General features: G+C 45.6%; 1 pseudogene; it reads left to right on the top strand.

The window, feature by feature from the left end:
- Positions 1–8,737: 8,737 nt before the first annotated feature.
- On the top strand, positions 8,738–8,884 carry LOC116087939 (annotated as a pseudogene).
- The last annotated feature ends 2,518 nt before the right edge of the window (positions 8,885–11,402 follow it).

Below are 11,402 nucleotides of genomic sequence, written 5' to 3'. Positions count from 1 at the left end.
TGTGTGTGTGTGTGTGTGTGTGTGTGTGTGTGTGTGTAAGCTTTGTGATATGAAGCTCATGTGATGATAATGACTACACTTACAGCAGAAGTTGGAGGACACTAACATATCTGGTAGTGTGAATCAGAGAGCACCCATTACAAACTGGGCAGAGGTTGAGCTGCCCTGAAAATCTCCAGTCACAGCAATATGCTTCATGACAAATCCATGCTGGCAACAATGGCAGTTGCTTCTGATGGTTGTTAGGAGTTGGGACAGGCCTGGAAAGAAGGAGGATGTGATAGAGTGTGACCTCCCTTAGCTTCAAGCTGGCTGAACCAGACCATGTCCCTGCCACAAGCAGCCAGCTCACCTAGGGTGGAGTTTCCTGAGATCAGGAGAGCTCCTTTATCCTGCTGCTTCTCTGCCTCTTTTGAAGTTCCTGCTAGGAGCCACCACCTGCTGAGTCAACGAGTGCTCCTGCCTGGCAGGCTTCCACTATGACTAGGTGCTAATGACTTGACAAGATTCTGGCATTTAGAGAGATGGTTTTGTCTCTGTTATAAAAAGCTGATGCTCCCTAGTAAACTTGGACCTTGATCGGAATCTCTTTGACTTGGTCTCTATTTCTTTCAACTTCCAATTTCCCCTATTTTTTCCTAGGCCCCTGCCTCTCTTTCAGAAACATGGTTTGCATAGCTTCTAGCAGCTACAATAGTGAATGCCTTCAATTTGACAGAATATAGAATCATCTGGGAAATGGGCCTCTAGGTTTGCCCATAGGGGAATTATCAATAATACACTAATTGACAGGGGAAGATCATCTTACTGTGGGTGCCATCATTCCCTGGCTGGGAAGCTGGACTATATGAACAGAGAAAGGGAGCTGAGCTAAAGCATGCATCTACTATTCTGATTTTTGATTGTAGATGCCATATGACCAGTGTCATGTGACCAGATATTTCACATTCCTGCTGCCCTGGTTTCCCCACTATGATGAATTTTTACCTTTCAACTGCAAGCCAAGAATAAGCACTTTATTTGTTAAGTTATTTTTATTAGATTATTTTAATCACAGAAACAGAAAAAGAAACTAAGATAGCAGGTCAAGTTCCATCTCTTGAGACAATATTACATTGTTTTTATAAATGTTAACTGTCATTTGCACAAAAGAGTAAGTTAATAATATAGTTTTGTGCATATACTTTTATACACATAATATTGTAAATAGGTTTATTATGCACATATAACATATATGTTTGTATACATAGCCATTTAATTTTAGGATGTTGAAGATAGATTCAAGGCCTTGTATGTGCTCAGATACATGCATGTTCTATGTGTGTGTGTGTGTGTGTGTGTGTGTGTGTGTGTATGTGTGTGTGTGTATGTGTGTGTGTGTGTATGTGTGTATGTGAGTGCAGGCCAGAGGTCAGTGTTGGTTGCCTTAATCAATTACTATCCACATTACTCTTTGGAACAGGGTCTTTCCCTGAACCTTCAGTTAGATTGGCTGACCTGGCCTGCAGGTCAAGTTATTCGAGGGAATGAGGAGGGTCACAACCTGTGAATAAAGAATGAGCGAGAGAGACAACAGGACTCAAGGAAGTATTGCTTGTCAAGAGCCGTTTACTTGGTTGAGCAGAGCATATTTAAAGCAAAAATCTTGGAGGGAGGGGGAGAGGAAGGAGGGAGAAGGATGTTTACAGGATCTTCTGGTGCTAAGACCCTGGGGGAAGTCGTGTGTGTGGGGGGGGACGTTCTCAGAAGTCATGGTACACTGAATGTTTCTTATCTCAGGGCCAAGCTGGATCTTGGAGAGCAGGATGTTTATTCCAAGGTGCTCAGCCAGCTGGGGCAGGATGTTTTTCTCAGGTCTCTGGGTCAGGATGTTTTTCTCAGGTCTCTGGGACAGGATGTTTTTCTCAGGTCTCTGATGGTTCCCAACAATTGGCTGACCAAGAAGCCCCAGAGATCTACTGTCTCTTCTTCCCCAGCAATGGAATAACAGACACATACCACCATTCCCAGATTTTTATCTGAATCCCAGGGATTTGAACTTATGTCCTCATGCTTGGGCAGCAAGTGTATAACCTACTCAGCCATCACTCAGTTCCATTGTATATACTTTAAAAAAACCAGGGGGTAATTATAGATCATTTTATAGTTCCTCTTGGCACTGTCATGACTTTTTCAAATTAATAGGTAATAATTATCTCATCAGAAAAGGATCATAACTAATCCTTTGAGAAACAGAAAGCAACTTCAGAAGCATAATTTCATGATTCTGTGGTCTTCATGTGCATTTCTCCATGTAGGCCTGTTGCTGAGGTAAGCAAATACCAGTAGAAAAGGAAGATGAGTTGGTGCTGTGTGACCCTTTATCTAGGGAGATGTGAAGGAACGTTTACTCACCTAACATAGGGAACTCATGGTAGAACAAATTACGAATACTACCAAAGTCCAACTTAGTGAACCAATGAGTTTTTTTGTTTTTTTTTAATGGCCAAGAGGTTACATACAGGAGCAGAAATGACCCAAAGAAAATTATATCATCAAAGCCCACTCCAGTATGAGTGACAGCTCACAGAGACTAGAAACCTGGAGCTCAGTGCCTGGAGTACTGATGGCTCAGGAAGTTGGACATTGTCCTTTCCAGGTGGCTCAGTTGATCTGAGTCTTTCCCAGGTAGCTCAGCTGCTCATCTCTGCTTGTTTCAGGCTATGTGGCTTGTCTGGGAGTGACTCTCAGTAATCCTTACTATTTATGTACTTTTGGGAAGGGAGGGGCCTAGTGCTACTTGTCAGTTTCAGGGACTTTCTGAAACTATTTGAGTGGCTTCTTCCTTTCTTAATTAACTTCCCTATACAATGGAATGCTCCAATCTGGTGAGGAGACTGCTGCATAATACTTGGCAGGTAACCAGATGCTCCCAGCTTCTTTTGCAGAAAGACACTCTACTTTCATGAAGTTTATATAAATAGCAGTGAATTAAGCTTTCACCTGCTGGACCATGCCCACCTAGGTCCTCTCTCCATTTTTCCTATCACTCTTCCTTCTAACTAGATGTCCTTTGACACCTCAACTAGGAAATCATTCCGGGCTTAAAAAACTACACCAGGAGTCATTCTTCCCCACAGCATGTCCCTTTAAGTGAGTGCCATCATTCTCTGGGAAGCCCCACATGCCTCCCCTGCCCCCTCTGTGCAGAAGTAAGCATGGCTCTTCCTTGAAGCTCACCACTTTTGTTGGGTTCCTCATGAGACTTGATTTGCGATCAGTATCCACAGAGAAGATTAGCCATGCTTAGCTAATGCACATGTGTATAAGCCCTCCCTGTATTTCTGGCTCTTTGCTGGTTAGAAACTGTCTCTTATCCCTAGCATTTGGAATGGAGATTCTTCAGTGGCAGGTAAGTATGTTAGCTGGCTTCCTATCCCTGTAACAAATGCCCCAGACAGGGAGATATGGGTACCCGCCTCCCTGGTGAGAAACCTTGGCACCTGGAGGTCTGTTTGCTAGAGAATCACCGACAGTGCTCTCAGTAGAGCAGTGGTTGGGATCTGTGAGAGAGGAAGGGTTGAGCAGGCTGGATTCTACGATCCTATTCTCATGGAAGTCTGTCCTGAGAAGGTTTCTGTGCAGAGGTCCCCTGTCCAGCACAGCTTGTTGAGTCTTCACACACAGCTGATTTCCTCAGCAGCCAGGAGACTCAACCCTTTCTAAAAATCCAGATGGAGTATCTCACACTTCAGTTTACTGAATCAGAGGAACTATCACCAGAGACAGGGGAAGCCAGCCTGTCCTGTGCTTAACGACAGTGTACAGTATTGGTGTGTTTAAGCATTTCTGAGTCTCTCTGTAATTAGTGCAATTCTCAGAGATGGTTAAGTATCATGTGCTACCACCCAGGCCTGGTCTGAACCCAGCTTCCTAGCACACGTGGGTATCAGATTTGTCTAAAAGTATGTCAGCTTCAAAAATCCATGCTGCTTGGTGAACAGAGGAGCATAAAGGAGGGACAGGGCTTGGTGTGTGGCTCAGTGGTAGAGAATCTGCCTGTAATCTCCCAGTAAGTGCCTGGGGTGTGGTTCTATGGGAGAGCACTGGCATAGTGTGGAGCATAGTTGGCCCCGGCACTGTAAAACCAAACCAAGGAGACTCTTAAAACATGAAACACCTAACATTATTAGTGCTACTGAAGTAGCTTCCAACATAAGACCCATCAAGTTAAGTCTCATGGGGTTTTCCTCCTTATGTCTCTTATGAGATGGTCATATGCCACTTAAGTGTTTTCTGGATTTAAGGGTCTCCAATAGACAAAATAAAAACTGCTATTCCATGCTGGAGAGAGTCTCAGTACACAGAATGACTGCAGGGCAGAGGGCTGAGATTGTCCTCTGAATCCACATCAACAAGCAGGGCATGAGAACAAGTGCTTGGCGTCCCAGTCCTGGGAAGGTGGAGCCAAGTTTCCCGCTGAAGCTGGCTGGGCTGCTTAAACTTAAACTGGATTAGTGGAGGACCCTGACCCAAGAATTCAGGGTGAGGGTGGGGAGCTCTGGAGTAATGACACCAGGCTGTCTTCTGATTTACATGCACACACGTACACACACACACACACACACACACAGCACACACCTGCTCTGTACTGAGGTTCATGTGTCAAGGAGCATGTATAGGGGTATAGGGAAGCTCTTCCCACATTGTCTGCTGGTCTTTCCTGAGGACATGCTGTTTCTCATCCTAATGTCAGGTGGCCACAGGGCCTCTCGGGGCTCCGTTGACAAGGCTCAGAAGGAAATTATCTCTACGGCGCCTTTCCAGCTCTATCATTGGAGAGCATTGCGGTCTATATATGTCAGGCTAAAAATATAATTCTCAGAATAGGAGCACCGCATGAGTGACGCTATTACGCTCCGCTTTTTGATAACTGCATTTAACATCTAATTTTGCTTTAATAACATGTTATTGTCGTTGGTGGTTCAAGACATGAGGAGAGTGGAGGGTCTGCTGAGGTGAAGAGCTCTCACCAGGCTTCTGAATTGCCTTCCCTGCAGCAGCATCTCCGATTATTAGTTTTATCTTTAATTTGATAGCAGCCTCTGTTGAGCATTTATATTTTTTATTATATCTTTATTCACTGAACCGTCTTCCTCGTGCCCATAAGGCATACTCCTACCTGATTACTGTATGAAGAAAATCACAATGAAAATGCAAATGGACTGCAGCCAACCTCCGGTGGCTGGGCCGCTTTGCATAATTGGAGGGTCTCGTGTGTTCCTTTTTAGGATTTTAGAGTTCCTGGTTGCTCAGTACAAACATTTCTTTTCTGTGTCTGAAACTCCCCTGAGCATTACTTGCTGAAGCCCATCCAGTGAGTTTTGCAGTCAGTAAGACAATAACCCAGAAGAAACTCAATTACAGAAGGGTTTGTGGGTAGGTAGCAAGTCGTCCCAGAAGAGTCTTGGGCGGGCTGTTTAATTTCCCTGCATTCTTGGCTGCTTGCATCATTACGGTCTTTCCTCTACTTCAGGGGCTTGGCACTGTTGGTCCCTCCTCATCCTGAGAGACATCGCAGGGCCCTTGGCTAGTCAATGAGCGATTTTGGTTTCTAGAAAAGGTAAGAGAGACAAAGGGTGGAGACTCATGGCTGTCCACCTGCCTCATTCCTTCTCCCTTCTGCCCTGTTCATTCTCTGTGTCTTTGTAGTAAAGGTCTATTAAAAATGTGTCACTATGCTGTCCATCTGTCACTGTCTTCTGAGGAATCTGTCAGTACAGGAGAACATTCATGCACAGAGAATTTGATTTAAAAATCTTGCATTTTTCAGGACTTAATAGCATTCAGGAGACTAAGGCAAAATGTTTGAGGACAGCATGGGCTACTCGGTAAATTTTAGACCAGTCTGAATTATAGTATAAGAAGACCCTGCCTCAAAACCCATTTCTTTGAAAAGATGTTAACATCTAAGGGCTGTGAACTTCCAGGAAGGTGAAAGTAGCAACAGGGGCTTCTCTAAGAAACTCTTTCCACCTGGCAGGTCCTCCTGTTACTGGGGTCGCCTTGGGAATCAAATGTTTCTAGGTTCTCTGGATCTTATTCAGAGAAGTGGAGACATTCACCTAGATTATAAAGTAACAAGGAAACTTTATGAGAAGCAAGCCAAGGGGCAGCCCTGCTGCAGGAGAGCAGCAGGCCTCTGGAGCTACAGTACTCAAGCTGTTCCTGATCCAGTGTGCCCTGCTTGGGGCCACAAGTAGGAGGAATTGGCTGCTTAGGGCTGTTGTGAAGTTGTTCGTTTTTAATGTAAGCCTTTGTTCACTGCATATGTTCTTTCCCACGTTGCTTCTGATATCAATGCACACAAAACTATTCACAGGCATAAGACTTCCTTCCAAGTTCCGGGACAGGGTACAGATTGCTTTACTTACAACCATCCAGCCAGACTGCTCTCTCATCTTTTATTTCGCTATATGTCCAGAAGTACATTTGAATGGAAACTGACCACAAAAGGTCATTGGAGGTTGCTAGAGGAGGAGGAGGAGGAGAGGCCTAGTCTATTGTTTGAGGTGGGACGTACATGCTAAGGGCGCACACCACTACCCAAGACCTGAAGTCTGGAAACCTTCCTGAGGGATCCCTCTTGCAGTGTGGTAGCATACTGTCATGGGTTTGGATGCATTCGTGGGACCCCTTGAAGAAGCCATCCTCTGGGACCAGGTGGCACAAAAGCAAGCTCATGCCTAAATACCTGCTGCAACCAGCAGCAAAAAATCCAGGCGTCTGGAGACTCAAGCTCAGAGCATCCTTATGAACTCTTAACTGCCAACACCTTACACCCTGATAGCAATAGAGTCACATCTTTATGTGTACTGTATTCCAATAGATAAATCTATTTACATAAATATTTCATGAATAAACATTTAAAACATTTTAAATATTATTTTTACATATAGAATAGATCACGTAACAATATTAAATTCACTAATTTTTTTGATATAACAATCATTTGTTGTCAAAAAGGCTGGAGAAGTATTTCTGGCTAAAAGCATTCATGCTCTTGTGGAGGAACTAGGCTAGGTTCCCACCATCCACATGGATTGCAATGGTCTGTAACTTCAGCTCCAGGGGATCTGGTCCCTCTTCTGACCTTCTTTGGCTCTTGCACTCATGTGGTGCTCACACATACTCTCAGACTCACATACTCACAAGATTAAAAAAAATTACTATTAGCATATTTAGTAATATTTAATGTGTTAAATATGTTCTCTTTAAAACACACAGACACAGTCATGACACACATGCACACACACACATACATACACAAGCACATGCATGTACACATACAGTCTCACACATATGCACAGACACACAGGCACACATGTGTTTTAGCATGTGTTTGGGAGCACACACACTCCCAAACACATGCTAAAACACATGTGCACACACATTCATACATAGACTTTCTCACACACACATGCACACATACCTGAACACACATGCACATAGGCCTGCACACACACATTCACACACATGCACACACACCCACTTACATGCAGACATGTGCACACACAAACACACACATGCACACACCCATGTGCACACACAAGCACACATACACATGCACACATATAGATACAGTTTTTACTCCTCTTCTGTGCTCTGTGATCCCCTCCATTTTGTTCCATTGCTCTGCCCTAACCTTTCTAAGCACTGTGCTCCATCTTCCCTCCCTTGAAAGCCCTGACCCTGCTCATGGCTCCTTAGTAATCTCCTGACCCCATGGGTCTTCCAAATGAAGTATGCACATGTGAAGTTCAAAAGCTAACACTCACAAATGAAAGGAAAGAAAGCTGTGAGGTGTGTCTTCGTGGGTCTGTATTACCTCAAAACGATTGTCTCCAGCTCTATCCATTTATTTGTGAATTTAATAATTTTGCTTTTCTTAACAACAGAACAGTATTCCGTTGTGTGAATTGTTAGCGCTGCACCGATGGCCTGAGCCCTGTCCTCTCATCTCTTGAATGAGTTTGCACTTGAGACTCTCCTGGAGGTCCTGGCTGCCCGTATTAATTGTCTAGGGAGTCCCAGCTATCTGCAAAGTATCTCTGGGGACACCTGGATGTCCATGTGCATTCACTGGAGAGGACTGGCCGATGCAGAGCCACGGGAAAGCAGGTCCTTTCCTAGAGATCTCTTCCAAGGGAGGCCTGCCTTCTGCTCTCCAGTCCCTCCTGCTTCCTATCCTCTGAGGAGGCAGCCGTGCTCTGCTCCTCTCTGGGTCTGCCATGGCTCTCTGCAGATGCCCTAGCCTGCTACAAGCTTCATAGCTCCCAGCAGGGCAGGCCATGTTCTCCATAGGAGCAAGGTTGTGGTTTTCCTGTGGAAAGCTCCTGAAGAGAACCACACGTTCTCTGAACCTTTCTTCAAGGCTGATTAGAACAATGATGCTCAGCAGAGGTCAGAACGTCTCCAGAGCCAGGTTGTCTCTGGCCATCTTTTGTCTCCTAGATGCCTTTTATGGATCTGCTCTGTGTTACATGGCATCTTTGTCACCATTAGGAAAGTCCCATGGAGTACAGGAAGAGATCCCTTGTTTTCAGCCGGTACAGAGGACGGAAAATGCCCTTGGTTTCTAGGGTGTATAGCAGGCTTTCCCCCATTTCCCTGAGATGTGCCTCTGTGATGTTTCCATGGATGAATTTGAAGAGTGCCTTGGCTTAGGACCGTTCTGTTACTACAACCTTTTTTATCACTGTTTACGCAGCAGGGGATACACCATGACCAAGGAAGTGGCTTTTCCAGGCTGAGGCTCATCTCCTGTCCTTGGGGTTTCCTCAAATGCAGGAAATTCATCTACATAATTCATAGTAGTTGGGAAGGACATTTATACTTTTCCCTGAAAATAAAAAAAAAAACTAAAAACTTCATCAAGCTGTTGCCACATTGGAACAAGGGATTTAGAGTAAGCTAAATCTGTGTTCCCAGGCTTTGGTCACTCATATTTGGCTCCTGAATAAACTCCCTTTGGCGGTGAGAGCTGCGCTTTTGCATTGACAGTGAAATATTAAGGAAAGGGCTTAGAGGCCAGGCTAGGCTTCTTTGTGACAGCTGTGAAGCTGGGGGATGATTGGAATGGGGTCCACAGCATCCAGGGGACCAGGAGAACTCTACACGGTGTGCACGCTGAGCCCTACCAGGCGAACTCTACACGGTGTGCACGCTGAGCCCTACTGTGGAGGATGTGGGTAGGGATGCTGGCAATCAGGCAGTTTCTAAGTGGTCATGCTGGTTGCTATAGAGAACAGACACAGGGCAGGCAGAACACTTCCTCAGGTGAACAATGGGTGGCACTGAACTCGGTAGGAGCGGTGTGAGTGGGGCCCAAGGCTGTGCGTGCCTGAGGCTAGGACTCATAGCTCGGGCCTCCAGGCCTCCCTGTGTGAGAGGAAGAGGAGCTGCAGTTGCCACAACATGTTCATCTGAGCTGCTGAGTCTGGATATGCCCTGTAGGGTGGATGCTTCTGAACCATGAGAGCTGCTCCCTGCATATGCTAAGTCTGCAGTAGGTGGCACTAGATGTGGAAGGGAATGGCTGAAATACGCAAGGCCTCCAGTTCTTCAAGAAAACTGGGCCATCGAGGCAAATATGGACATCACTGAATCCAGGAGAAGGCCCACTTAAAGCCACAGGTCATCTAAGTCAGCAGTGGGGTTAATCAGAAGGGGACAGGTTGCAAGCCCTGACAGCAGGAGCAGGGCTGTCTTGGACTCTATTGCTCACTGTTAGATTCTTCCCTCTAACTGGACTGTCTTGTCTACCCTCAATAGGAGATGATGAGCTTAGTCCTACGGCAGTGTGATATGCCAAGGAGGGTCGATATCCATGGGAGACCTGCCATCTTCTGAGGAGAAAAAGAGGTGACAGGAGGTAAAAGGGAGGGACTAGAAAGAGGGGGGGGGAGAAGTTGGGATCAGGATGTAAAGTAAACAAATTAATTAACGATGCACAAACAAAAGGTCAGTAGTGTGCCAGTTTTTAAGTCAGCACAGAGTGAATTACCAGGACAAAAGCCAGGGCTGCTCTGGCCATTTGGAAACACTTCAGGCCATTGCTGCTGTGTGCTGCCATCTCTGTTCCAAGAGCGTGTGGCATGATGTAATGGGGTGGTAGCATTGCCAACTGATTTTTGACGTGTAGGTCGCCCCTTAGGGAGTGAGACCAATATACCCACCGTATCTTTATGTAAGAGCAGGAGCTGGGAAGCCTCCCCAGATCCCAGACAACACCAGACCAACAAGCGGTATCCTGACTGCATGCTGCCTTCCTATGTACCTAGGAGCGGGGCTGAGTCCAGGAAAGTGAGCACACCTAGTGCCTTAAGAGAGATGCAGAAGAACAGAAGGAGAGACAGGTACCCAGAGGGGTCCCCTGAGCCTTAGCACAAGCGAGAGTATCTCAGTGCACAGGAATGGGGACAAGTGACTCAGAGAAAGAGCTTACATTAATAAACAAATCTTATTTTTGCATTGGGGAGATAGGCAGGGATGGCGGTGTGCTTCCCCTGAATTAATGGATAGTTAATTATTCATTAGTGAAATGATGTCCAGTAGGTGACAGTCTCATCTATTCACAGCTGAGACACACTGATGGATAACTGTTAGGATTCCAGGAGGACGTGAACACCACCATCACCCTAAAGAAAGCTGTCGGGGCAGGGGGGAACAGACAAAAAACCTCCTGTAGAAAATACTTTGCCATTAAATTGAACAAAACAAACAAAACAGCCCCATTGCCCAAGTACCTTGAGTCTGAGTAGGCAGGGAAAGCTGAACAATCTTTCTGGAAACAGTCTTTGTGGCCCAGAGCCTGCAATTAAAGAGACAAAGACAGTTCAGTGAATAGCACATTAGAAATAATGATTAGAATTCCAAGTGTTGTCCTCAGTAACCACACTGAGTGTCAGGGAAGCCATCATCAGGAAGCATGATGAAGAAGAGACATTCCCCAGACAACCCTGAAGCTAACCCTGAAGCTCAACCCTGAAGCTCAACCCTGAAGACTGAGCCTCAGGTCCCACAGCCCACTGGACTTGGAGGTACCTTTTTAAAAGGTTGGGGGGGGAAAAGTCAAAGGAAGAATTGGCAACATGACTAAAACATGAGATTTCAGTGTATCGAGTCCTGCGTGCGATAACATTATAACATAGTCTCACATGACCTCACCTGGTCTTGCTGGAGAAGTCTGCGCACACTTGATCAAACAGCGCTGTTCTGGATTCTTCCGACAATGAGACGATCCAGTTTACTATAGGAAGTATTGGGGTGTCTCTGAGAGTGATGGCCTCTCTTGGCTCTAAGAGGCTTTAACCTAAGTCTGAGGGTGCATGCAGCTTCCGCTCACACAAGCTTTACGGGCT

The sequence above is a fragment of the Mastomys coucha genome, unplaced genomic scaffold (genome assembly GCF_008632895.1).
Source record: "Mastomys coucha isolate ucsf_1 unplaced genomic scaffold, UCSF_Mcou_1 pScaffold13, whole genome shotgun sequence".
Taxonomy (NCBI): Eukaryota; Metazoa; Chordata; class Mammalia; order Rodentia; family Muridae; genus Mastomys; species Mastomys coucha.
Note: the sequence above shows the minus strand (reverse complement) of the source record. Positions and strands in the feature narration are given on the sequence as shown.